The 24,857-nt window shown below is 42.6% G+C and overlaps 1 protein-coding gene across 2 annotated transcripts in view; it reads right to left on the bottom strand.

The window, feature by feature from the left end:
- ppm1ba (protein phosphatase, Mg2+/Mn2+ dependent, 1Ba) overlaps positions 1-986 on the bottom strand; it is a 51,595-nt gene extending 50,609 nt beyond the window's left edge. For both annotated transcript variants that reach the window (XM_045710152.1, XM_045710149.1), the window contains exon 1: positions 608-986. The gene's annotated coding sequence lies outside the window, so the exon portion shown is untranslated. The remainder of the gene's footprint in view (positions 1-607) is intronic.
- Between the last annotated feature and the right edge of the window lie 23,871 nt (positions 987-24,857).

Below are 24,857 nucleotides of genomic sequence, written 5' to 3'. Positions count from 1 at the left end.
CTAATGTTGTTTATTTGAGTTAAGTTATTGCACACTACCAACTAATGTCACTTACATAAAGTTATATACAGAGTAAATTAGTGGAACGGTAGATAGCATAACCAAAACTAAAGCTAGCTTGCTGGCTGTCTATAGCCCCTCTATGTCCAACATGGATGGCGACCAAATAAGCGTGTATTTTTAGCTGGCTAGCTTTCTGTAGCCAACAACAAGTAAATACTGGACCAGTGTGGCTCCTGTGGCAATGGACCAGTTAGCTATCTAACTAATGTACTGTGGGGACATTTTCTATGTTGTCAACAACAACAGCTAGCCAGCTAGCCAAATACCGGTATGTTACCTACAAGCGAAGGTCGACTTCAATCAATGGCCATTTATTGTTTTCGCTATATAAATGAAATGAACTATGGTAACCATAACTAACTACACACATCACTATCAAATAATTAGCCTTAAAGTCATGATTGAGTGTGACTGCAATATGACTAGTTAACGTTACCAGCTAGCTAACGTTAGCTAGCTGGTTACCTTAGCTATTTACTTAACATGCTAGCTAGCAAGTTGGCTAAATCCAATCCACCTGAAAGTGAAATAGTTCTCTACTTACGTTTTAGCAGAAATTGAGTTTGCTTCAAATAGCCCCTCGTCTGGTTGCAATTGAATATGTCTTTACTTGGATATTAATTTTGGGTTTTAATTCGGTTTCTTGAACTAGCTAGCTGATCAGAATTGTAGCTAACCAAGATAGCAAGGCTAGCACTTGCCTTTACACGAATTCCCCTTTCAACATTTCTTGGCACTGACTGTGGTCTTTTTTATGCATATTTGGCACACAAAAGAGACAGCGCTATGAAAATAATCTGTTGTGGGATAAAAATACTAGTTTAGGGAAGAACTGAACTGATTTGGTAGCTAACTAAATGTATGAAACAGATGACGTTCTTTCCTCCATTGATGGGCCAAAGCACAGAAGAGCTATGCTCGATGTCCAGATCAAGGGGAGTGACATTCTCTCCACTCTTTACAGTCATTGGTCAAAGTCTACTACAAATTTGAGCTGAGATTGGTATTTAAATTTGTCAGTCAAATTACATTGTGACCTACCCTTTGAGGCAAAATATTGTATAAACATTGTTTGATTGTTTCATTGATTGCCTAGGCTATTAACTGTATCCCCCCCCCCCCTTACATATTATTTAACATTTTCCAAATAGATGGGTTTGGAAAGATCGGGCCTATTTGAGATAGTATATTTTAAAACCTTATTATCTTACTTTTTAGCATTGATTGCCTAGGCTATTAACTGTATACCCCCCCCCCCCTTACATATTATTTAAAATTTTCCAAATAGATGGGTTTGGAAAGATCGGGCCTATTTGAGATAATATATTTTAAAACCTTATTATCTTACTTTTATTCTGTTCAGGAGTCTTATGGGTTGGGGGTAGAAGCTGTTGAGAAGCCTTTTGGACCAAGACTTGGCGCTCCTGTACCGCTTGCCGTGCGGTAGCAGAGAGAACAGTCTATGACTAGGGTGGCTGAAGTCTTTGACAATTCTTAGGGCCTTCCTCTGACGCAGCCTGGTATAGAGGTCCTGGATGGCAGGAAGCTTGGCCCCAGGGATGTACTGGGCCGTACGCACTACCCTCTGTAGTGCCATGCGGTTGGAGGCTGAGCAGTTGCCATACTAGGCAGTGATGCAACCAGTTAGGATGCTGGCGATGGTGCAACTGTAGAACTTTGAGGATCTGAGGACCCATGCCAAATCTTTTCAGTCTCCTTAAGGGAAATAGGCTTTGTCATGCCCTCTTCATGACTGTCTTGGTGTGTTTGGACCATGATCATTTGTTGGTGATGTGGACATCAAGGAACTCTCAACCTGCTCCACTACAGCCCCGTCGATGAGAATGGGGGAGTTCTCGGTCCTCCTTTTCCTGTAGTCCACAATCATCTCCTTTGTCTTGATCACGTTGAGGGAGAGGTTGTTATCCTGGCACCACACGGCCAGGTCTCTGACCTCCTCACTATAGGCTGTCTCATCGTTGTTGGTGATCACGCCTACCACTGTTGTGTTGTCAGCAAACTTAATGATGGTGTTGGAGTCATGCCTGGCCATGCAGTCATGAGTGAACAGGGAGTACAGGAGGGGACTGAGCACGCACCCCTGAGGGACCCCCGTGTTGAGGATCAGCGTGCTGGATGTGTTGTTACCTACCTTTACCACCTGGGGGCGGCCCGTCAGGAAGTCCAGGATCCAGTTGCAGAGGGAGATGTTTAGTCCCAGGGTCCTTAGCTGAGCGATGAGATTTGAAGGCACTATGGTGTTGAACGCTGAGCTGTCGTCAATGAATAGCATTCTCACATCGGTGTTCCTCTTGTCCAGGTGGGAAAGGGCAGTATGGAGTGCAATAGAGATGGCATCATCTGTGGATCTATTGGGGTGGTATACAAATTGGAGTGGGTCTATGGTTTCTGGAATAATGGTGTTGATGTGAGCCATGACCAGCCTTTCAAAGCATGGCTACAGACGTGAGTGCTATCTGTCGGTAGTCATTTGGCAGGTTACCTTAGTGTTCTTGGGCACAGGGACTATGGTGGTCTGCTTGAAACATGTTGGTATTACAGACTCAGTCAGCGATAGGTTGAAAATGTCAGTGAAGACACTTGCCAGTTGGTCAGCACATGCTCAGAGTACACGTCCTGGTAATCCATCTGGCCCTGCAGAATGTTGACCTGTTTTATAAGTCTTACTCACATCAGCTATGGAGAGCATAATCACACAGTCGTCCGGGACAGCTGATGCTCTCATGCATGCTTCAGTGTTGCTTGCCTTTCTAAGCGAGCATAGAAGTAATTTAGCTCGTCTGGTAGGCTTGTGTCACTGGGCAGCTCACGGCTGTGCTTCCTTTTGTAGTCTGTAATAGTTTGCAAGCCCTGCCACATCCGACGAGTGTCGGAGCCGGTGTAGTACGATTCGATCTTAGTCCTGTATTGGCGCGTTGCCTGTTTGATGGTTCATCGGAGGGCATAGCGGGATTTCTTATAAGCTTCCGGGTTAGAGTTCCGCTCCTTGAAAATGGCATCTCTACCCTTTACCTCAGTGCGGATGTTGCCTGTAATCCATGGCTTATGGTTGGGGTATGTAGTGAAAAGAACAGGTCCTAGTATCGACCCCTGAGGAACAGCTTTATGTACTTCAAGAAATTTGCACTGGCCTGAGTTCTGTCACTAAGAATATCATGAATTGGCGTCAGAGCCAAAGCCTATGAGGACAACTTATTCAATAAAATAAGATGATCAACAGTATCAAAAGCTTTTGAAAGGTCCACAAACAAAGCAGCACATTTTATTTTAGTGTCTAAAGCATTGACAAGATCATTAAAAACTGAAGGGATTGCTGAAATAACGCTATTCCCAGGTCTAAACCCTGATTGGTTTACATTCAAAATAAAAGTATCATACAAAAATTTGCAAAGTTGTACATTTACCAAGGATTCAAGAATCTTAGCTAGACAAGGAAGCCTTGAAATTAGGCGATAGTTATTAAGATCACTAAAGTCCCTGCTCTTATGGAGCACAATAGCTGATTTTCAAAATGTTGGAATATTTCCTGATAACAATGTTAAATAAAAAATATGGGTAATAGAGCCCCACAGTGGAGGTGTTATAATACCCTTGAAGCGTAGCAGTAAAAGAGGGAAATGGTTCCATTCGTTTTTCCACCATCCATTTTTTCCCATATGGAATTTTAGAAACATTTAAAATAAGAGCTGTGTTTTGTGTTGGGTTACCATGGCACAACGTTCTGATAACCACGTACTGTAAATTTCTCTCGGACAGCATGACTTTTATCAATATATTCAGCTCTATTTAGTCTCATATTCTAACATGCTAATTAGCATCAAAGTAGACATCATGTAAGACTACAAATGCCTGAAAGCTCCTGCACGTAATCTCTAGCTGACACCTTTGCTAACAGTTTAAAGAATTGTCAATTTAGCAAAATGTTGTCAATTTATTCATTACTAAATTTAGCTAACATTAGATAGTTAATCCAGAGGTTCTTAAAGTCTTGTGCACATCATCATGGCATTTGTAGTTCTTTATGATAGCCACATTAGCAGCTAATTAGCATTTCATTTTTGTGGGGTAAATACAAGCAAATATATTGATAAAAGCCACCTTGTCGTAGAGATATTTACACGGTTATCAAAATGTCACACCAGGGTAAGGCTGCAGAAAAACCAGACCTGATTGCACATATTTATTTTGTTTGTACTTTACACCCTTTTTTCTCCCCATTTGGTAGTTACAGTCTTGTCCCATCGCTGCAACTCCCGTACGGACTCAGGAGAGGTGAAGGTTGAGAGCCATGCATCCTGCGAAACATGACCCTGCCAAGTCTCACTGCTTCTTGACAATCTGCTTGCTTAACCCGGAAGCCAGAATCACCAATGTGTCAGATGAAACACCGTACAGCTAGCAACCGAAGTCAGCGTGTATGTGCCTGACCCGGCACAAGGAGTCACTAGAGCACGATGGGACAAGGACATCCCGGCCAGCCAAACCCTCCCCTTACCCGGACAACTCTGGGCCAATTGTGCCCTTCCTCATGGGTCTCTCGGTCGCAGCCAGCTGTAACTCAGCCTGGGATTGAAACCTGGTTTGTAGTGACGCCTTTAGCACTGTGATGCAGTGCCTTAGACCACTGCGCCATTCGGGAGGCCCTTAATACACTTATTTTAAGTGTTTCTAAAATCCTCTATGGGAAAACTGAATAGGAAGTAGGAAGCTACAATGGCTTGCGAAAGTATTCACCCACCTTGGCATTTTTCCTATTTTGTTTGCCTTACAACCTGGAATTAAAAAAAGAGTTTTCGGGGGTTTGTATCATTTGATTTACACAACATGCCTGCCACTTTGAAGATGCAAAATATTTTTTCTTGTGAAACACAAGAAATAAGACAAAAAAAAAACAGAAAACTTGAGCGTGCATAACTACTCACCAACCCTAAGTCAATACTTTGTAGAGCCACCTTTTGCAGCAATTACAGCTGCAAGTCTCTTGGGGTATGTCTCTGTAAGCTTGGCACATCTAGCCACTGGGATTTTTGCCCATTCTTCAAGTCAAAACTGCTCCAGCTCCTTCAAGTTGGATGGGTTCCGCTGGTGTACAGCAATCTTTAAGTCATACCACAGATTCTCAATTGGATTGATGTCTGGGCTTTGACTAGGCCATTCCAAGACATGGATACGTTTCCCCTTAAACCACTGATTTAGCAGTATGCTTAGGGTCATTGTCGTGCTGGAAGGTGAACCTCCGTCCCAGTCTCAAATCTCTGGAAGACTGCAACAGGTTTCCCTCAAGAATTTCCCTCCATCCATCATTCCTTCAATTCTAACCAGTTTCAAAGTCCTTGCCAATCAAAAACATCCCCACAGCATGATGCTGCCACCACCATGCTCACTGTGGAGATGGTGTTCTTGGGGTGATGTGAGGTGTTGGGTTTGTGCCAGACATAGCATTTTCTTTGATGGCCAAAAAGCTCAATTTCAGTCTCATCTGACCAGAGTACCTTCTTCCATTTATTTGGGGAGTCTCCCACATGCCTTTTGGCAAACACCAAATGTTTGCGCTTATTTTTTTCATTAAGCAATGTCTTTTTTCTGGCCACTCTTCCGTAAAGCCCAGCTCTGTGGAGTGTATGGCTTAAAGTGGTCCTATGGACAGATACTCCAATCTCCTCTGTGGAGCTTTTCAGCTCCTTCAGGGTCATCTTTGGTCTCTTTGTTGCCTCTCTGATTAATTCCCTCCTTGCCTGGTCCGTGAGTTTTGGTGGGCGGCCCTCTCTTGGCAGGTTTATTGTGGTGACATACTCTTTCCATTTTTTAATAATGGATTTAAATGGTGCTCCGTGGGATGTTCAAAGTTTCAAATATTTTTTTATAACCCAACCCTGATCTGTACTTCTCCACAACTTTGTCCCTGACCTGCTTGTAGAGCTCCTTGGTCTTCATGGTGCCGTTTGCTTGGTGGTGCCCCTTGCTTAGTGGTGTTGCAGACTCTGGGGCCTTTCAAAACAGGTGTATATATACACTGAGATCATGTGACAGATCATGTGACACTTAGATTGTACACAGGTGGTCTTTATTTAACTAATTATGTGACCTCTGAAGGTAATTGATTGCACCAGATCTTATTTAGGGACTTCATAGAAAAGGGGGTGAATACATATGCATGCACCACTTTTCCGTTTGTTATTTTGTTTGAACTTTCTTGAAACAAGTTTTTTTTTTTCATTTCACTTCATTTGGTCTATTTTGTGTATGTCCATTGCATGAAATCCAAATAGGTTGCAATGCAACAAAATAGGAAAAACGCCAATGGGGATGAATATTTTGCAAGACACTGTATCTCATCCATTTAGAAAGCAGATGACACAGTCTTATACTCAGCTGGCCCCTCCCCGGATTGTGTTAAACACTCTACAACAAAGCTTTTTTTAGTGTCCAACAAGCTTTCTCTGCCCTTAACCTTGTTCTGAACACCTCCGAAACAAAGGTCATGTGGTTTGATAAGAAGAATGCCCCTTTCCCCACCGGTGTGATTACTACCTCTGAGGGTTAAGAGCTCTAGGTAGTCACCTCATACTACTTGGAAGTATGGCTACACTGTCCTCCTCTCCCTTAGCTGGAGGCTAAGGTTAAATCTAGACTTAGTTTCCTCTATCATAATTGCCCCTCTTTCACCCCAGCTGCCAAACTAACCCTGATTCAGTTGACTATGCTAGATTACCGAGATGTAATTTATAGATCAGCAGGTAAGGTTGCTCTCGAGCGGCTAGATGTTCTTTACCATTCGGGCATCAGATTTGCCACCAATGCTCCTTATAGGACACATCAATGCACTCTATACTCCTCTGTAAACTGGTAATATCTGTTTACCAATCGTAAAACCCACTGGTTGATGCTTATTTATAAAACCCTTTAAGGCCTCACTCCCCCTATCTGAGTTACCTAATGCAGCCCTCATCCTCCACATACAACACCTGTTCTGCCAGTCACATTCTGTTAAAGGTCCCCAAAGCACACACACATCTCTTTTCAGTTGCTGCCATGCTATGTTGCCGTCTTAGGTCTCTCTTTATGTACAGTGCTTTGCGAAAGTATTCGGCCCCCTTGAACTTTGACCTTTTGCCACATTTCAGGCTTCAAACATAAAGATATAAAACTGTAATTTTTTTGTGAAGAATCAACAACAAGTGAGACACAATTATGAAGTGGAACGAAATGTATTGGATATTTCAAACTTTTTTAACAAATAAAAAACTGAAAAATTGGCCGTGCAAAATTATTCAGCCCCTTTACTTTCAGTGCAGCAAACTCTCCCTAGAAGTTCAGTGAGGATCTCTGAATGATCCAATGTTGACCTAAATGACTAATGATGATAAATAGAATCCACCTGTGTGTAATCAAGTCTCCGTATAAATGCACCTGCTCTGTAATAGTCTCACAGCTCCGTTTAAAGAGCAGAGAGCATCATGAAGAACAAGGAACACACCAGGCAGGTCCGAGATACTGTTGTGGAGAAGTTTAAAGCCGGATTTGGATACAAAAATATTTCCCAAGCTTTAAACATCCCAAGGAGCACTGTGCATGCGATAATATTGAAATGGAAGGAGTATCAGACCACTGCAAATCTACGAAGACCCGGCCGTCCCTCTAAACTTTCAGCTCATACAAGGAGAAGACTGATCAGAGATGCAGCCAAGAGGCCCATGATCACTCTGGATGAACTGCAGAGATCTACAGCTGAGGTGGGAGACTCTGTCCATAGGACAACAATCAGTCGTATACTGCACAAATCTGGCCTTTATGGAAGAGTGGCAAGAAGAAAGCCATTTCTTAAAGATATCCATAAAAAGTGTTGTTTAAAGTTTGCCACTAGCCACCTGGGAGACACACCAAACATGTGGAAGAAGGTGCTCTGGTCAGATGAAACCAAAATCGAACTTTTTGGCAACAATGCAAAACGTTATGTTTGGCGTAAAAGCAACACAGCTCATCACCCTGAACACACCATCCCCACTGTCAAACATGGTGGTGGCAGCATCATGGTTTGGGCCTGCTTTTCTTCAGCAGGGGCAGGGAAGATGGTTAAAATTGATGGGAAGATGGATGGAGCCAAATACAGGACCATTCTGGAAGAAAACCTGATGGAGTCTGCAAAAGACCTGAGTCTGGGACGGAGATTTGTCTTCCAACAAGACAATGATCCAAAACATAAAGCAAAATCTACAATGGAATGGTTCACAAATAAACATATCCAGGTGTTAGAATGGCCAAGTCAAAGTCCAGACCTGAATCCAATCGAGAATCTGTGGAAAGAACTGAAAACTGCTGTTCACAAACGCTCTTCATCCAACCTCACTGAACTCGAGCTGTTTTGCAAGGAGGAATGGGCAAAAATTTCAGTCTCTCGATTGTGCAAAACTGATAGAGACATACCCCAAGCGACTTACAGCTGTAATCGCAGCAAAAGGTGGCGCTACAAAGTATTAACTTAAGGGGGCTGAATAATTTTGCACGCCCAATTTCAGTTTTTTATTTGTTAAAAAAGTTTGAAATATGCAATAAATTTCGTTCCACTTCATGATTGTGTCCCACTTGTTGATTCTTCACAAAAAATTACAGTTTTATATCTTTATGTTTGAAGCCTGAAATGTGGCAAAAGGTTGAAAAGTTCAAGGGGGCCGAATACTTTCGCAAGGCACTGTAGTTTTGTGTTGTCTCTCGTCGTGATGTGTGTTTTGTCCTATATTTTTAATCCCAGCCCCCGTCCCCGTATGAGGCCTTTTGGTAGGCCGTCATTGTAAATAAAATGTTGTTCTTAACTGATTTGACTGGTTAAATAAAGGTTAAATAAAAAATAAAGAAAATACTCTGGTATTGAGCCAACAATGATGGACGGTGCACACTTAAGCAGACCGGGATCCAATTGGTCAGGCCATGTGGATTTCTTGTTGTCTATTGCTAGCAAAGCAACCAGGACATATTTTTCTGTTAATAAGCTAAAATGGTTTGAATATAATTTCTCTGATCCTTCAGCAAGTTTCCCTTATCAGTATCCAGCCCAATATCATTGTGAATAGGCTTAGAAGTTATTTCAAATAGATAGCCCGCTGAAATAAAATGGTGATTAAGTGCATCAATGATGGAATGCTTTCTGTAATGAGACCCGTGTTTGAATTAATTTGATGTGGCAGAGAGGAGGAAGTATAACCCTTCAGGGATTTGACAGTTTTCCCAAATTTAGCTGAGTTCCCATTACAATCCGAAAGAGCAGTTACATAACAATCTGATTTGTCTTACTCAATGATTCCTCAGTTGCTTAAAAGCTTGGCGGTCTGGGCCTAAGCCTGTGTTCCTGGCTTTGACCCAAGCACCATCTCTTTTATGAATGACTTCTGATCATTTCAGAATGTACCAGGCATTCAATCTACCTTTAACCCTTAATTTCTTTAATGGAGCATGATTATCCACAATAGTATTGAAGACATCTGCAAAAGGTTGAAAAGCTAAATGAGGTTCAGGGATTGCTGAAAAACAATCAAGGCCACTAAATTAAAGATCATGTAAAAAAGCCTGTTCACTGAATTTTTTTAAGTTCCTCTTTGTGATGACACGAGGCTTATATTTTGTTTTCTCACATCTAACACAAACAACTGGGCAATGGTCACTATGGTCACTAATATTTTGGGTGAAGACACCAGTAGAAACATACACTACCGTTCAAAAGTTTGTGGTCACTTAGAAATGTCCTTGTTTTTGAAAGAAAAGCATTTTTTTGTCCATTAAAAAAACATCAAATTGATCAGAAATACAGTGTAGACATTGTTAATGTTGTAAGTGACTATTGTAGCTGGAAACGGCTGACATTTTATGGAATATCTACATAGGTGTACAGAGGCCCATTATCAGCAACCAAATCAGCAACTCCTGTGTTCCAATGGCACGTTGTGTTAGCTAATCCAAGTTTATCATTTAAAAGGCTAATTGATCATAAGAAAACCCTTTTGCAATTATGTTAGCACAGCTGAAAACTGTTGTGCTCATTAAAGAAGCAATAAAAAAAACTGGCCTTCTTTAGACTAGTTGAGTATCTGGAGCATCAGCATTTGTGGGTTCGATTATAGGCTCAAAATGGCCAGAAACAAAAATAACTTTCTTCTGAAATTCGTCAACAATGAAGAGGCGACTCCGGGGTGTTGGCCTTCTTGGCAGGCTGATGCTCCAGATACTCAACAAGTCTAAAGAGTGACACCTCACTACAGACCCGGGTTCAACCTTTGCGCTGCTCGGGACGCCATATAGTATTCTTTCTAACAAAGATAACTACATATATTTCAGGATGTTGTGTATCCCTGTAAAAAATCTGAATTCATGTAAACATGACAGTTTTTAAAACATAGCTTGTCCAAAAAACGTAGTCACTTGGTACAACATATCCCTGGTATGGAGTAAGTTGAGCCGCAGGACAGGGTAAATTAAGCTGCCTACAAATTTCTGTACTAAATGAAATATTCCCACTACCTTTTTTAAAACCCTGTCCATCTGTATTTCCCCAAACGTAATTAAACACAATCACAATTTTGTCTTAATCATTTAAAGTATCTTTTAACACAGGCTTAACACCTAACAAACACTTTGTACTTTTTTTAAACAAACTTAACATAGGCCAGGTCTTGTTGGTACCTCATACCAGCGATGATGCCTTGCATTACGCCTGGGAAGAAAACACTTCAATTTGCTCAACTTGCCATTGGCTCAACTTACTCCATGGCCATTGGTTCACATTACCCCAAGGTAAACATATTGACTATATTAGCCCACACAGCTACAAGGATGCACTGTCATGCTAGGTTTAGAACCTTATATTGAAGCTTATAGAGAACTCAACTGATGTATAGAACAATCTTAAAGCGGAACTGCAGCCGCTGATTTGGCCTCGTTTTTTGGATTGGTCTTCAAGAAATGCTAGCAGCCATGACAGAAGCCAAAAGTGAGTTGGCTTCGGGGTATGGTTTGATGTGGGTGTTTCTTCAGTGTGTCCTTGCCACCACCCAGACACACCCATCTGTCAGAACCTTGCCCGCAGAAGCAGTGTTCTGCTAATATAACAATGTGCTCCTTTCATCTTTCATTCCCAGGGGATACAGATACTGTGCCTATCGGCATTTGTCTGGTGGTAATGGGACTAAAGTGCCTTCATAAAGTATTTACACCCCTTGACTTTTTACACATTTTGTTGTGTTAGAAAGTGGGATTGAAATTGATTTAATTGTTATTTTTTGTCAACGAGCTACACAAAATACTCTGTAATGTAAAAGTGGAAGAAAAATTCTAACATTTGTAAAAACATTTATATATATTTCTTTATTTAATTTGGCAAGTCATTGTTATTTACACATTTTTTATTTATTTCACATTTATTTAACCAGGTAGGCCAGTTGAGAACAAGTTCTCATTTACAACTGCGACCTGGCCAAGATAAAGCAAAGCAGTGCGACACAAACAGAGTTACACATGGAATAAACAAGATACAGTCAATAATACAATAGAGAAAGTCTATATACAATGTGTGCAAATGAGGTAGGATAAGGAGGTAAGGCAATAAATAGGCCATAGTAGCGAAGTAATTACATTTTAGCAAGTTAACACTGGAGTGATAGATGTGCAGATGATGTGGAAGTAGAAATACTGGAAATACTAGTGTGCAAAAGAGCAAAAAAGTAACTAAAACAATATGGGGGTGAGGTAGGTAGTTGGATGGGCTATTTACAGATGGGCGATGTACAGCTGCAGCGATCGGTAAGCTGCATCGATAGCTGATGCTTAAAGTTAGTGAGGGAGATAAGTCTCCAACTTCAGCGATTTTTGCAATTCGTTCCAGTCATTGGCAGCAGAGAACTGGAAGGAAAGGCGGCCAAAGAGGTGTTTGCTTTGGGGATGGCCAGTGAGATATACCTGCTGGAGTGCGTGCTACGGGTGGGTGTTGATATGGTAACGAGTGAGATGAGATAAGGCGGAGCTTTACCTAGCAGAGACTTATAGATGGCCTGGAGCCTGTGGGTTTGGCGGCGAATATGAAGCAAAGGCCAGCCGATGAGAGCATACAGGTCGCAGTGGTGGGTGGTATATGGGGCTTTGGTGACAAAACGGATGGCACTGTGATAGCAAACTGGATGCAGTCTGAGTAGAGTGTTGGAGGCTATTTTGTAAATGACATGGCCGAAGTCGAGGATCGGTAGGATAGTAAGTTTTACGAGGGTATGTTTGGCAGAGTGAGTGAAGCAGGTTTTGTTGCGAAATAGGAAGCCGATTCTAGATGTAACTTTGGATTGGAGATGTTTAATATGAGTCTGGAAGGAGAGTTTATAGTCTAGCCAGACACCTAGGTATTTATAGTTGTCCACATATTCTAAGTCAGAACCGTCCAGAGTAGTGATGCTAGTCGTACGGGCGGGTGCGGGCAGCGATCGGTTGAAGAGCATGCATTTAGTTTTACTAGAGTTTAGGAGCAGTTGAAGCTCGTTTGGAGGTTAGTTAACACAGTGTCCAAAGAAAGACAGCCTACCCCAGCCAAACCCAGACGACACTGGGCCAATTGTGCACACTGCCCTTGGGACTCCCAGTCACAGCCAGTTGTGATACAGCCTGGAATATGCTGTTCCCACATGCTTCAAAAGGGCCACCATTGTTTCTGTTCCCAAGAAAGCAAAGGTAACTGAGCTAAATGACTATCTCCCCGTAGCACTCACTTCCGTCATCATGAAGTGCTTTGAGAGACTAGTCAATTTGCTTACCACCCCAATAGGTCCACAGACGACGCAATCACAATCACACTGCCCTAACCCATCTGGACAAGAGGAATACCTATTTAAGAATGCTGTTCATCGACTACAGCTCAGCATTTAACATCATAGTACCCTCCAAACTCGTCACTAAGCTCAAGACCCTGGGTCTCGACCCCACCCTGTGCAACTGGGTCCTGGACTTCCTGACGGCCCGCCCCCAGGTGGTGAGGGTAGGTAACAACACCTCCACCCCGCTGATCCTCAACACTGGGGCCCCACAAGGGTGCGTTCTCAGCCCTCTCCTGTACTCCCTGTTCACCCATGACTGCGCGGCCATGCACGCCTCCAACTCAATCATCAAGTTTGCAGACGACACTACAGTGGTAGGCTTGATTACCAACAATGACAAGACGGCCTACAGGGAGGAGGTGAGGGCCCTCGGAGTGTGGTGTCAGGAAAATAACCTCACACTCAATGTCAACAAAACAAAGGAGATGATCGTGGACTTCAGGAAACAGGTGAGGGAGCAGCCCCCTATCCACAGATGGGACAGTAGTGGAGAAGGTGGAAAGTTTTAAGTTCCTCGGCGTATACATCACGGACAAACTGAAATGGTTCACCCACACAGACAGCGTGGTGATGAAGGCGCAGCAGTCCCTCTTCAACCTCAGGAGGCTGAAGAAATTCAGCTTGTCACCAAAAACCCTCAAACTTTTACAGATGCACAATCGAGGGCATCTTGTCGGGCTGCATCACAGCCTGGTACGGCAACTGCTCGGACCACAACCGTAAGGCTCTCCAGAGTGTAGTGAGGTCTGCACAACGCATCACCGGGGGCAAATTACCTGCCCTCCAGGACACCTACACCACCCGATGTCACAGGAAGGCCAAAAAGATCAAGGACAACAACCACCCGAGCCACTGCCTGGTCACCCCGCTATCATCCCGAAGGCGAGATCAGTACAGGTGCATCAAAGCTGGGACCGAGAGACTGAAAAACAGCTTCTATCTCAAGGCCATCAGACTGTTAAATAGCCATCACTAACGTTGTGTGGCTGCTGCCAACATACTGACTCAGCTCTAGCCACTTTAATAATGAAAAATGTATGTAATAAATGTATCACTAGCCACTTTAAATAATGTTTACATACCCTACATTACTCATCTCATATGTATATACTGTACTCTATACCATCTACTGCATCTTGCCTATGCCGTTCGGCCCTCGCTCATTCATATATTTTTATGTACATATTCTTATTCATTCCTTTACACTTGTGTGTATAAGGTAGTTGTTGTGAAGTTGTTTGGTTAGATATTACTGCATGGTCGGAACTAGAAGCACAAGCATTTCGCTACACTCGCATTAATATCTGCCAACCATGTGTTTGTGACAAATACAATTTGATTTGATTCAAACCACGGTCTGAAGTGACACTTCGAGCACTGAGATGCAGTGCCTTAGACTGCTGCGCCACTCAGGAATCATCATTAGATAAGTATTCAACTCCCCGAGTCTGGTGGAAAGCAGACTAAACCAGGATTTCACTTTGCTTAGCTCCATTCCGTTTCTTTTTTATCCTGAAAAACTCCCGTCCTTAACGATTACAAGCATGCCCATAACATGACGCAGACACCACTATGCTTGAAAATATGGAGAGTGGTACTCTACTGTAATGTGTTGTATTGGATTTGCCCCAAGCATAACACTTTGTATTCAGGACATGAAGTTAATTTCTTTGCACATTTTTTGCAGTATTACTTTAGTGCCTTGTTGCAAACAGGATGCATGCTTTGGAACATTTTTATTCTTTACATGCTTCCTTCTTTTCATTGTCATTTAGGTTAGTATTGTGGAGTAACTACATTGTTGTCCATCCTCAGTTTTCTCCTATTACAGCCATTAAACTCTATAACTGTTTTTAAAGTCACCATAGGTCTCTTGGCAAATTCCCTGAGCAGTTTCCTTCCTCTCCGGCAACTGAGTTAGGAAGGACACCTGTATCTTTGTAATGACTGGGTGTATTGATACACCATCCAAAGTTTAATTTATAACTTCACCATGCTCAAAGGGATATTCAATGTCTGCTTTTTTTAATACCCATCTGCCAATAGGTGCTCTTCTTTGCGAGGCATTGGAAAACCTCCCTGGTCTTTGTGGTTGAATCTGTGTTTCAAATTCACTGTTTGACTGAGGGACCTTACAGATAATTGTATGTATGGGGTTCAGAGATGAGGTAGTTATTCAAAAATCATGTTAAACACTATTATTACACACAGAGTGTGTCCATGCAACTTATTATGCAAATATTTACTCCCGTTTACTTATTTAGGCTTGCCATAACAAAGGGGTTGAATAATTATTTACTAAAGACATTTCAGCTTGTCATTTTTTATTAATTTGTGAACAATTTGAAAAACATAATTCCACTTTGACATTATGGGGTATTGTGTGTAGGCCGGTGACAAAAAAGAAACCTCAATTTAATTCATTTTCAATTCAGGCTGCTATACAACAAAATTATAAAAAAGTTAAGTGGTGTAAATACTTTCTGAAGGCACTGTACCTTGGCAAACATGTCAGAGAGGTCATACCTTCCTGTGTTGTGTCCCGTATACAACAGGAGTTCCTGTAGTGCAATGCGTACTGGCGGCAGAGAAGTCAGGTGCAGGAGAGCGAAAAACTGATTTACAACAGTGTCGTTTAATATCCATAAACCACCGTCAACAGAACAATACAATAAATGGGTCACACAAAACCCGGTAAAATACCAGCATACCGTGCATAAGCACTACAAGAAACAATTACCGACAAGGACATGAGGAGGAACAGAGGGTTTAATACACAACATGTAATTGATGGAATTGGAACCAGGTGTGATGGAAGACAAGACAAAACCAATGGAAAATGAAAAGTGGATCAGTGATGGCTAGAAGGTCGGTGACTTCGACCGCCGAACGCCTCCCGAACAATGAGAGGGACCAACTTCGGCGGAAGTCGTGACAGTTCCTTAATCCTGGTGCAGTTTCTCCCTCCCGATATTGACTGACACCATTCAATTCAATAATAAAAAAAGACAACACAAGTAAAAGTTGTGTCTAGTCAAATGTTTATGCCAAGTGCCAGGTCTCTCTCCATTCAAAGACATCAGTATCTATCACACCCTGATCTGTTTCACCTGTCTTTGTGCTTGTCTCCACCCCCCTCCAGGTGTCGCCCATCTTCCCCATTATCCTCAGTGTATTTATACACGTGTTGTCTTTGTTTGTCTGTTGCCAGTTCATTTAGTTTGTCAAGCCTACCTCTGGTTTTCCCCTTGCGCCTGTCTTTTTCTAGTTCCTGTTTTCTAGTGTTCCCGGTTTTTACCATTCTGCCTGCCCTGAGCCTGCCTGCTGTTCTATACCTTGTCACACCACCCTGGATTATTGACCTCTTTCTGCCCTGCCCCTGAAGACTGTCTGCTGTTCTGTACTTTATGGACTCTGATCTGGATTACTGACCTCTGCCTGCCATTTTGCCTGCCCCCTGTTCTAGTAATAAACTTTTGTTACTTCGACACTGTCTGCCTTGGGTCTTCTCCTGAAACGTGATAGTATCAAGCCCTTCTGTCAGTCTGGACTTCATCACATCATCTTGCACGTCTCCATTTGCTGGCTCCATACATGTTTCTGTAAACACATACACACACATAGTCACTGTTCTATTACCAATGGCAGTTTGTGTCAGATATTAACTATCCTATATTGAAGTTTAAACAAGTCAAACTAACCCTACCTAATTCTGTTCTCCCCATCAACGATCGTTGGTGAGCAGGCAAGTGGTGAGGTCTTTGCCAGTGCCCTAGGGAGCTCCCGAGTGGCGCAGTGGTCTAAGGCACGGCATTTCAGTGCTAGATGCGTTACTACAGCCCCTGGTTTGAACCTTTATTTAACTAGGCAAGTCAGTTAAGAACAAATTCTTATTTACAATGATGGCCTAACCCTAGCAAAACCCTAACCCGTGCACCGTCCTATGGGACTCCCAATCATGGCGGTTGTGATACAGCCTGGAATCAAACCAGGGGTTGTAGTGACACCTCTAGCACTGAGATGCAGTGCTTTAGACTGCTGCGCCGCTTGGGAGCCCTAATGTTAGACTACATCAATTATGTTTCTCAATTGGTTTCTCAAATGTATCAAATTAATGAAGTGGGTTACCTTCTGTATTTGTACAAATGATGAGGCTGTGAAAGCTGTTGCTACTGACAGGTGAAGGTTGCTGGCCGGATACTTGCCAACATGTGGCTGTCTGTTATATTCGTGTGAATGTTCACCTTGCTGGTCTTCTCTATGCTGCATGTTGGGCTGCAAAATGAAAATCTCTCAAAAGGTGGTGTTGACTGGGAGAGCCTGTGATAGGGTGAGATAATAGGCCAGTGTTTCCCAACTGGGGGTACGCATACTCCTACAGGTATATGGGCAGTCCCCAGAGGATACATGGGAAGATTTTTTTTTAAATGTACAAAAAATCTATATTTATACGTTCATGTTATTTCTATCTTAATTTTACATTTACGTCATTTAGCAGACGCTCTTATCCAGAGCAACTTTAATAGGCAGGTAAACATTTACTGAGGTCACTGGTGTGAAATTTCCTGTTTATTTTATATTTATAGGCCTACTTTTTTACTTTAGTTTCAGTGCGTGCGTATTGCTCTGTCTCCCCGGCCTCCGCCCATTGATCCTCTACTTGTGCCAAGTGCACATGATCCTCTGCTCCGCGAGCTAGAGTGGCTCACCATTCCAGTTAGCTTTCAGTAGAAACTAGCTGTGGATCAATGGCTGAAAACGCACTGTTCCAAGCAGCAGTAGCAGCGCTAGCACCAGCTCAAGTGAACCCGTGGAAAAAATAAAGAAGTTTTACAAGTCAAAGTACTGTCAATTTCATGAACAGTATGTTGTTTTCGGTTTCACCTCCACACCTACGGAGCCGCCTAAGCCAATGGGTTTCCTCTGCAGCAAATAATAGCTCTCAAATAATAGCATGAAACCAGCCCATTTAAAACAGCACCTCAGTACCAAGCATCTTTCCTGTGTGGGTAAGACAGCAGAGCTTTTCCATAGAAAGCTGTCAGAATTTAAGGGAAGTCAAGAGAGTTCCCAACTTGGAATTTCGAGTTGGATGACCGTTCAAAAAAAATTTCAGTATTTTCCCAGTCGGAGCTAGTTGTCTTGATTGGATGTCACAAAATTGGGGAGAAAAAAAAATATATATATATTTGATTAAACATTCACATGCAACGCAATGGGCTAGAAGTTACTATCTTGTCTCATCGCTGCCACTCCCCTACGGACTCGGCAAAGGTCGAGAGCCAAGCCGCACTGTTTCTTGACACACTGCTCGCTTAACCCAGCCGCACCAATGTGTTGGAGGAAATACCGTCGAACTGACGACCGCAGTCAGCTTGCAGGTGCCCGGCTCCCCACAAGTAGTCGCTAGAGCACACAACTTGTTGTGTAATGTTTGTCCAATGGCCTATGTGCACTGACACGCTTTATCTATAATTTATCTTCATATGACAAGGATTGAAAAGGATTGTTGACTTGATTGTCGACTTGATTCATGATGATGACTGCTTGTCTAGCTTTCTAGCTGAGATTTTGAAAGTATGACGTTGACATGATCAGTCCAATCAAAGCTATGGTAGATATAACGTGATTTGACGTAATTTTATCTGTGGCCAATGACCTTGAGCCTTCTTGGATGGGCACTTCTAATGTAATGCTATGGCAGCACCCACAGTGTTTGACTTTTCAAGCTCACCTGTAGATTTTGCGGTGACGTAGTGTCCCCATGAGTGACAGAACACTGAGCCAATCACGGCGCAACTAGAGAACATTACCAACCCCTCCATATTTTCTGCTGGCTGCCCCACCACCACAGAAAGCACTGAGCTAGGCTGAAACACCTGCATTTTGGAGCTGCCTTACTAAAGAAAGCAAAAAAGAGACCATGTTTGTATGCGGCTTTAATAACATTTTTTTTTTTTACATTGTTTGCAAACTGATATGTGACACGTATTATTGCCAATATAACATGTAAAACAGGAAACAAAAAAAAAAAAAAAAAAAAAATATATATATATATATATTTATTTACACACTACTGAGCCTCATTTTGACATGTTTTAAGGACATTACATCAAAGTTGGATCAGCCTGTAGTGTGGTATTCCACTTTAATTTTGAGTGTGACTCCAAATCCAGACCTCCATGGGTTGATAAATTGGATTTCCATTGATTATTTTTGTGTGATTTTGTTGTCAGCACATTCAACTATGTAAAGAAAAAAGTATTTAATAAGATTATTTTTTTCATTCAGATCTAGGATGTGTTGTTTAAGTGTTCCCTTTATTTTTTTGAGCAGTGTATATATATATATATATATATATATTTATATATACAGTACCAGTCAAAAGTTTGGACACACCTACTCATTCCATGGTTTGCATCTCATAAAGACACAGCAGTTGGAAGCAAAAATCTACAATTTGGACTCATCAGACCAAAGGACAGATTTCCACCGGTCTAATGTCCATTGCTCGTGTTTCTTGGCTCAAGCAAGTCTCTTCTTGTTATTGGTCTCCTTTTGTAGTGGTTTCTTTGCAGCAAATTGACCATGAATGCCTGATTCACGCAGTCTCCTCTGAACAGATTTTTGATTTTGAGATGTGTCTGTTACTTGAACTCTGAAGCATTTCCTACTACATTATTCCATATGTGTTATTTCATAGTTTTGATGTCTTCACTATTATTCTGCATGTAGGACATTTTACAAATAAAGAAAAACATTGAGTAGGTGTGTCCAAACTTGACTGGTACTGAATATATATATACACACACACACACACACACACACACACACACACACACACACACACACACACACACACACACACACACACAGGGAAAGGGGGATATATATAAATAAAGGGAAAGGGGGATACCTAGTCAGTTGTACAACTGAATGCCTTCAACCAAAATGTGTCTTCCGCATTTAACGTCTGAATCAGAGGGGTGTGGGGGGCTGCCTTAATCAACATCCACGTCTTCGGCGTTCGGGGAACAGTGGGTTAACTGCCTTGCTCAGGGGCAGAACAGATTCTTACCTTCTCAGCTCGGGATTTGATCCAGCAAACTTTCGGTTATTAGCCCAACGCTCTAACCACTAGTTTTCCATGTTATCAGAACTCAGGGTAAGACCCAGATGCAAATAGCTAGAGTCACAGATGTTTATTGACCCAAACAGGGGGCAGGCAAAAGACAGGTCAAAGGCAGGCAGAGGTCCTTTATCCAGGGCAGAGTAAATAAGGTGCAGAACAGCAGGCAGGTTTGGGGTCAAGACAGGCAGATGTTCATAAATGGGTTAGAGTCAGGCGGGTACAGAACGGCAAGCAGGCTCGGGGTCAGGGCAGGCAGTATGGTCAGAACCGGGGAAACTAGGAAACAGAACTTGAGCAAGCAGGGAGACGGGAAAACATGTTGGTAAGACAAGACGAACTGGCAACAGACAAACAGAGAACACAGGTATAAATACACTGGGGATAATGAGGAAGATGGGCGACACCTGGAGGGGGGTGGAGACAAGCACAAAGACAGGTGAAACAGATCAGGGTGTGACATATATACGTACATTTAAACTCAGCAAAAAAAGAAACGTCCTCTCACTGTCAACTGCGTTCATTTTCAGCAAACCTAACATGTATAAATATTTGTATGAACATAACAAGATTCAACAACTGAGACATAAATGGAACAAGTTCCACAAACATGTGACTAATAGAAATTGAATAATGTGTCCCTGAACAAAGGGGGGGTTAAAATCAAAAGTAACAGTCAGTATCTGATGTGGCCACCCACTGCATTAACTACTGCAGTGCATCTCCTCCTCATGGACTGCACCAGATTTGCCAGTTCTTGCTGTGAGATGTTACCCCACTCTTCCACCAAGGCACCTGCAAGTTCCCGGACATTTCTGGGGGAATGGCCCTAGCCCTCACCCTCCGATCCAACAGTTCCCAGACGTGCTCAATGGGATTGAGATCCGGGCTCTTCGCTGGCCATGGCAGAACACTGACATTCCTGTCTTGCAGGAAATCACGCACAGAACGAGCAGTATGGCTGGTGGCATTGTCATGCTGGATGGTCATGTCAGGATGAGCCTGCAGGAAGGGTTCCACATGAGGGAGGAGGATGTCTTCCCTGTAACGCACAGCGTTGAGTTTGCCTACAATGACAACAAGATCAGTCCGATGATGCTGTGACACACCGCCCCAGACCATGACGGACCCTCCATCTCCAAATCAATCCCGAGTACAGGCCTCGGTGTAACGCTCATTTCTTCGACGATAAACGTGAATCCGACCATCACCCCTGGTGAGACAAAACCTCAACTCGTCAGTGTAGAGCACTTTTTGCCAGTCCTGTCTGGTCCAGTGATGGTGGGTTTGTGCCCATAGGCAATGTTGTTGCCGGTGATGTCTGGTGAGGACCTGCCTTACAACAGGCCTACAAGCCCTCAGTCCAGCCTCTCTCAGCCTATTGCAGACAGTTTGAGCACTGATGGAGGGATTGTGCATTCCTGGTGTAACTTGGGCAGTTGTTGTTGCCATCCTGTACCTGTCCCGCAGGTGTGATGTTTGGATGTACCGATCCTGTGCAGGTGTTGTTACACGTGGTCTGCCACTGCGAGGACGATCAGCTGTCCATCCTGTCTCCCTGTAGCGCTGTCTTAGGCGTATCACAGTATGGACATTGCAATTTATTGCCCTGGCCACATCTGCAGTCCTCATGCCTCCTTGCAGCATGCCTAAGGCACGTTCACGCAGATGTGTAGGAACCCTGCGCATCTTTCTTTTGGTGTTTTTCAGAGTCAGTAGAAAGGCCTCTTTAGTGTCCTAAGTTTTCATAACTGTGACCTTAATTGCCTACCGTCTGTAAGCTGTTAGTGTCTTAACGACCGTTCCACAGGTGCATGTTCATTAATTGTTTATGGTTCATTGAACAAGCATGGGAAACAGTGTTTAAACCCTTTACAATGAAAATCTGTGAAGTTATTTGGATTCTTCTGAATTATCTTTGAAAGACAGGGCCCTGAAAAGGTTTATTTTTTTGCTGAGTTTATATTTGCTAAACTGGTGGATCCCTGAATGACCCTTCGCCACTGCTGAGCACTCTCACCCCTTTTGTCTGTATTCGAGGACACAGCCACAAGCCCGCCTTGCCTATCTTGCTGATGTGTTCAGCAAACTGAACAATCTGAATCTAACTCTGCATGGTGAAGACACACACATTCTAAACCTGTATGACAAAGTGTGTGGATTCATGAAGAAGATCAAACTGTGGGAGAGGAAATGTGAAGATATAAGTTGTTTCCAGCAGCTTGACATCTACCTTTCTACGGGTGATGTTCACAGCGCTGCTATGGCGCAAATAGTAAACTCACATTTATCCAACTCAATAGTGAGTTGAACTCCTACTTCCTGACGTTGAAAACAAGTCTGCCAAACTTGTCTGGGTGCGTAATCCTTTCATGACTGACAGTACCAACAACAACATTCTGGATATGGATATGTCCTCCGACTGTGGCCTGAAGATTAGGTACTCAGAAACAAGACTGTCACAGTTGTGGTGTGATGTGGAGAAGGACTATCCTGAGGATACGCATCCTGGGGAAACATTCACTGAATGAACTGCTGCACCTTTGGATCTACATACTGTACTTATGTGAAGTGACATTTTCATCCATGGCCCTAATCAAGATCAAGCACAGGAACATTCTCGACTTGGAAAAAAGCCTGAACACTGCTGTTGCCACACTGCCCCCAAGATTGACAAAGCGTATTGGTGAGAGACAGGGTCAAGTTCCTAATTAATTGTTAAGTCCTCATATGTCATACAAAAGTCTCGAAATATGGCTTACATGTATTGGGAGTATGCGTATAAAACGTGATCTTTTTGTTTTTGTATAATTTGTTTGGACTAGAATAAATCCTAGAATAAATATTAAACTGATGTTAAGTGTCACGTCCTGGCCAGTATAAGGGTTAATTGTCATTTTAGTTTGGTCAGGACGTGGCAGAGGGTATTTGTTTTATGTGGTTCAGGGTGGTGTGTTAGTTAGGAGGGCGTTTGATGTATTATTCCGGGGTTTTTGGGCACTGTTCCTTGTTTACGTATTTCTATGTTGATCTAGTTAGTTGTATGTCTATGTTTGGTTAATTGGGGTGGACTTCCAATTGAAGGCAGCTGTGTGGTGTTGCCTTTGATTGGAAGTCCTATATTAGTTGGGTGTGTTTGTCTGTTTAATTGTGGGAGATTGTTCCGTGTATAGCATCAAGCCTTACAGGACTGTTTATTGTCGGTGTGTTTCGTTTGTATACGTGTTTATTTTGGGTTTTCCTTCTTCCAATATAATAAAGAAGATGAGTTTACACATACCTGCGGCATTTTGGTCCTCCATTACCGACGACAATTGTGACATTAAGAGTACATGAGTATTATTACAGTTATACATTATCATTATTCACAGTTACATGACAGATATAGACAAATAATATTGATATTAAACAACATTGCTGTCAAATATACACATAATCTAGGAATCTGGGGAATTAGCCTACTATTTTATCAAGCCTGGTATTTTTTTTAATACAACTATTCACATAACACACATTACCTGTTGTTGTTGATGAAGCCATCTATGTCATCAGGGCACGTGTCCAATCTCTGTCGCTGCCGACCGCGACCGGGAGACCCATGGGGCGTCATACAATTGGCCCAGCGTTGTTCGGGTTAGGGGAGGGTTTGGCCGGCAGGGATGTCCTTGTCCCATTCCGCACTAAAATACAAAAATAAATGTCATCAGGGCAATAAAACTCGGGTCACTATCAGAGTGGAGTGTGCTTTTCATAGGAGTCGAGGGAGACTTTGGCAAGAACGGAGGAGGTGTCACAAGGGCACTTGTGTCGTAAGACAAACTTTTATTCCTATGTCTTGCCTGAAAAGCTGTGAAAATAGCAAGTGAACAGTGAATTAAATAATTTTTGGAGGTCGATGAACGATCACATTGCTGGACATGTTACGATACCCGCTCCTCCTGGTAGGTCCCAGCATCCATGTTCAGACCAGACCAGTTCATGACCAGAGGATCAGTCTGGCGTCCAACTGTGCAGTTTATCTAACAGAAAAACATGGTCAACGATTCTCATAATCCCTCAATTATAAACGTAGCTCGAGAAATAACGTAACCGTTTGGAAGCTAATTCTATGCTTTACAGATTGAATCGCTCCAGATTGCATTAGATTCAGGAAGGTGACGCCGTTCCACAATCAACCAACTGGGACATGTTTTGCTATGACCCTGGGTTTGCTTGAGTTTGTTGCTGCTAGTTAGTACACTGTTGTTATTTGCTTTCTTTTGAAATGTTGTCGTGTTTCCAAGCCAAATCCGAATTATATTGAGATAGGCTAATGTTAGCCAGCTAGCTAGCTAGGTAGCTAGCTAGTTTGGTTGATAGCTAGCTAACTTGATAGTTGGTAGCTAGCTAGCTAACACCAGCTATGCTAGCGATGATAGTGATAATGATTATCAAAATATACATAACCAGATACGTAGATAACCAGCAGTCTATGGTCTACATACTGGTATTCTCACCACTACTGGGTACCAACAAACTCCAACCACTTATTCTGCATTATAGGGTCCTTCGTCAGGGCATGCAAACCATAGTTGTTGGCTGTGCATCCTGCTGGACGCATGGATTGCATGGTCAATTCGTATAAGGCTTTTCAGTCTCAAACGGCCGTTATCCTTTGAACGTGTTGCTTTAAAACATGAAACAACGGTCCCCCACTCAATGATAGGAAGCGGAGTGGAGCATGATTTGTTGACATACTGTAATTGTAATTCAAACCCAATCTTTATTCACTTGTTGTGACGCACTGAGGCTCCAAACTCAGT

Source organism: Salmo salar, chromosome ssa28, assembly GCF_905237065.1.
Source record: "Salmo salar chromosome ssa28, Ssal_v3.1, whole genome shotgun sequence".
NCBI lineage: Eukaryota > Metazoa > Chordata > Actinopteri > Salmoniformes > Salmonidae > Salmo > Salmo salar.
This window is presented reverse-complemented; position numbering and strand designations above follow the sequence as displayed.